This window comes from Mandrillus leucophaeus, unplaced genomic scaffold (genome assembly GCF_000951045.1).
Source record: "Mandrillus leucophaeus isolate KB7577 unplaced genomic scaffold, Mleu.le_1.0 Scaffold15, whole genome shotgun sequence".
In the NCBI taxonomy this organism is placed as follows: domain Eukaryota; kingdom Metazoa; phylum Chordata; class Mammalia; order Primates; family Cercopithecidae; genus Mandrillus; species Mandrillus leucophaeus.
In genome coordinates, this window is record NW_012101476.1 from 179603 (window position 1) to 183302 (window position 3700).

The window sequence follows — 3700 nt, forward strand, 5'->3', positions numbered from 1 at the left end:
GTACTTTGAAGTTGAAAGAAAGAACAGATGTGGATAAATAGTACCCTGAGCAGGCTGCTATTGCACCATTATTGCCGGCAATTATTTCACCAAGTGACACATCAGACAAAAAGTCAGCCACCTTCCTCCAGGAAGCGTCTTGGTAGCTACAACCAGACTGCTGTCTGATTTCTTTTTCTTAAATGGACAAAAGCTTGTTATTTCTCTCACTGGAAGCTTCTGCCTCCCCCTCCATTGTCTCCATTGTTGTAAGTAGAGTCGAGGTTTTAGATGCTGGCTTTATGGGACCTTGATGCTGACTGCTTCCTGGGATGAGCTATGTAGTAGCCTTTTCATTCGTCCTTTCCAGGTTTCCTTTTTGCTCAGTTCCTCCCCAGCCTGTCATTATCCTTGACAGTTTTCCTTTTCTGTTTTTGAGAATGTAGATTAGAAACTGAACAGCCATGTCTCAAGAAGACAGCGTTGGATGGACTCTTGTTTTGATCAACACACCCAGCACTATGTGCAAGGTATTGTCTTAAGCATAGCAACCACTATTAACTCACCCACTCTTCATAATAATGATGGTAGGTGTCATTATTATCAGCCCCATTTTTTTCAAACAGGGAAACTGAGGAATGGGGTGAAACAGAGGCTGCACAGCTAATGTTTAACACAACAGGATTCAAATAGGCAATTTGGCTACAGAGATTACCTGGCTGCCTTCCTGGCTGTGTGTGCTTATAGGAGGGATGTGGTCAGGCATCAGCACTGGGAGTCGGAAGTGGGATAACTAGTTTCTGGTTAGAAAATTGCAACAAAGGAGAGGCTAAATGTATCCATTGATACAGAGTTAGTTCCTGTGCCAGGGATGGAGTAAGGGCCTACATCTAAACCAGCCAATTCACTAAGAGATGCTCGTGGATGTGGGGGATACGGAGTGAGGGTCAGGATGGCATAGAGTGGGTTTGGGACCCAAGACAGAAGCTGACAAGAGAGAGTTACTGGCAGATATTCTTAGGGGTTGGCTGTCTAATTGTTGATTCTGTAGCCACAGCTTGAATGTAGCTCAGCCAAAGGAGAACATTTTCTGAAATCCTTACCTCTCTGTCTCCAAATATAATGTCAGAGGAACTACTTGTCTGGGTAGTCTATATATGTGTGCATTTTTCTTGTTTTTCCCCCCATGAAACATTATTTGGGTAGACTTTCAGCTTTAAGCGGACTATCAGGGCCTGAAAGTTCTGTCCATGCTTGATTTCCTGGAGTGACTTAAAGAGGGTATGGTTTAATCAGATGGCACATTGGTGGCAATTACTAAGGCTGAGAACTTCGCTCTCCTATTCAGAGCAGGACTGAGAAAGTTCGTCTTAGATGGCTTTTCACCATACATATGGCAGAATATTGTTACCTCTTCACCTCCTTTTCTCCTTTCCCCATTCCTACGCTTAGGAATTGTGCTTTGGCTAAAACTGACTAAAGAGGCAGATTATCACTGAAAACATTTGAATTGTGTTGAAAATATAGTAAAGCAAAGGTGTGCCTTGTAGGTGTTCCCAAATATTGGTTAATTGTTGAATTTGTACATGTGCCATAATTCCCAGTAGTTCCTTTTTTTTTTTTTTTTAGTTTTAACTTTCAGGCTTTTAACGGTGAAGTCAACCAGAAGGTTAGGGTACATGGGAAATATTTTTTGAACAACTCTCATGTAAACTTAAATTTTAGATCCTTCTTTGGAGTAAAACGGGTTCAGGCTTTTCACTGTTTGCAAGGTTATTTCTGAGTTGCAAAAGATCTACCTCTGTTTTTCCCTGTATTCCTATATTCCCCCTGTATTCCTCACTCAGTCATGGCAGCAGCAATCCCATGAAAGCATGAAGATACTTTTTTCTTGCATCTGTAGTGGAAACCATAGCAGCAGGCAGTAACTGTTTCATGTGTCAGATAGATGCATTCCCATCAATTCATAATGCGGACTAGAGAATTTAATTTTCACAAGTATTATTGAGAAACCAACCCCCCCCCAAAAAAGACATTAAGTTACAAGGATGTAGCAAATGTAAATTAAAGCTACATACTGCAGGCCAGGCATGGTGGCTCACGCCTGTAATCCCAGCACTTTGGGAGGCCAAGGTGGGCGGATCACGAGGTCAGGAGATCGAGACCATCCTGGCTAACACGGTGAAACTCCATCTCTACTAAAAATACAAAAAATTAGCCAAGCATGGTGGTGGGTTCCTGTAGTCCCAGCTACTCGGGAGGCTGAGGCAGGAGAATCGTGCGAACCTGGGAGGTGTAGCTTGCAGTGAGCCCAGATCGTGCCACTATACTCCAGCCTGCGCGACAGAGTGGGACTCTGTCTCAAAAACAAAACAAAACAAAACAAAACAAAAAAACCCTACATACTGACAAATCTATACATTGGTCTACCAAAAAGTGAGCATCCTAGGAACTATAGAAAACTTTGTATTACCCAAAGAGTTGGGGAGAGTCAGTTTATCATCAGTTTTGGCAGGGGTGGGAGTAGAGGGGAAATAACTTTCCAGTAAACAAAAAATATTGTCTGCACAGAGTTTAAAGGGAACGTGTGAAGGTTTTTGCCTATCCTATATCTACTCTTTCTTCTTATGGAACAATTCTGTCATTTTCCTCTAGAAAATTATCTGCTATATTTTCTAGCTGTGTGTTCAAGGAGGTATAATACCCACCCCCAGATCCAGGGATGGGCACTTAATCCAAGTCAGGATAAGGAATATGTACTCTTGGAAATTTCCTGGACTAATAATTAATAGGATGTTATAAGCCTGGAGCTGCCATTGCCAAGGGCTAAAGCTGGCAGGTGAGTCAGTCATGTTGAGCCAGGTGAGTGCTGTGTGCCGAGCAGAGGTTGCATGGCAGTGGGAGTGCAGACTGAAAAAATGCAGACCGGAGCACTACTCATTTCTCCAGCTCTGATGTGCTGCTGTACCAGGAGTCTAATCAGGCCTGTGTCTGCCTCCTTCTTGAATAACCCAGAGAATTCATCTAAACAGCCTTCCTGTAGCAGCTCCCTACTCCAGGCGGCCAGATGGGAGTTCTAGACCAGTGCTGTCTCACAGGACATTGACACAGCAGCCAAGTCGATTGGTGCTGGGGCAGCCACAGTACGTGTTGCTGGTTCAGGGGCTGGCATTGGAACAGTTTTTGGCAGCTTGTTCATTGGCTATGCCAGAAACCCGTCTCTCAAGTGGCAGTTCTTCTCCTATGTCATTCTGGGCTTTGCCTGTGGCCTTGGGGCTCTTCTGTTTGACGGCTGCCTTCCTCATCCTCTTTGCCCTCCCTGACAGTCACCTGCTTGCCCCTGCTGCTGCAACTCCATGTCATTCCTGGTGCTGGGGTATGCTAAGCTTTACCATTAAATACAACATTTCTCAAACAAACAAACAAAACCAGGAGAGCTTGCTTTAGAATGAAGTCAGTGCAGAACAAAGCAGACTCTAGAAACAAAACCATTTGATCTTTGACAAACCTGACAAAAACAAGAAATGGGGCAAGGATTCCCTATTTAACAAATGGTGCTGGGAAAACTGGCTAGCCACAGGTAGAAAGCTGAAACTGTATCCCTTCCTTACACCTTCTACAAAAATTAATGCAAGATGGATTAAAGACTTAAATATTAGACCTAAAACCATAAAAACCCTAGAAGAAAACCTAGGCAATACCATTCAGGACATAGGCATGG

The 3700-nt window shown here is 43.5% G+C and overlaps 1 pseudogene; it reads left to right on the forward strand.

Annotated features, from left to right (window-relative positions):
* Positions 1 to 2897: 2897 nt before the first annotated feature.
* The window catches only part of LOC105535740, a 32909-nt pseudogene continuing 32106 nt past the window's right edge, over positions 2898 to 3700 (forward strand).